Source organism: Cimex lectularius, unplaced genomic scaffold (assembly GCF_000648675.2).
Source record: "Cimex lectularius strain Harlan isolate CLEC.00 unplaced genomic scaffold, Clec_2.1 scaffold389, whole genome shotgun sequence".
NCBI lineage: Eukaryota > Metazoa > Arthropoda > Insecta > Hemiptera > Cimicidae > Cimex > Cimex lectularius.
The window spans coordinates 268,372-268,898 of record NW_019392953.1 but is presented as its reverse complement, the minus strand read 5'-3'; positions in this window follow the sequence as shown (position 1 = coordinate 268,898).

The following is a 527-nucleotide window of genomic DNA, read 5'->3' as shown; positions in this document are numbered from 1 at the left end:
CAGATGCTTCGTCGATTTTAATCCTTAAATGTTCAGCACTGTTCACTACTTAACTGTACATCTACACCCAACAAGTTTGTGTCGGGTTGAACCAGTAACGTGGATTGGTAGAGGAGTCATCCCGTGGCCACCTCGTTACCCCGATCTTACTGTCATGTTTTTCAAGGTTTGCGGATTCCTTAAGGAGAAGGTGTACAGTTCGGTAGTAAATCCGTGGTATTTGAATCCAAAACTGTAGTAGCCCTGATGATAGATATTTGTGCTTTACTCATATGAGGTAACGTTTCCATTGAAAAACAAACAAAAAATCATAACTCGTCAGTAACTGAAGATAGGTATAAAGACTATATGTTATAAGTTTTTCAAATAAATAGGTTTTACTATAACCCAAACATTTTTTCGCATTTTCTTCTGGACACCCGTATGTACATACAAGTGTAGTATTGCCAGGCTTGAACATCGACCTCCAGAGAATTGGTATTGTCAGTCGCGCACTATGCATGTGAGTACGGCCCCACGCCATGTTT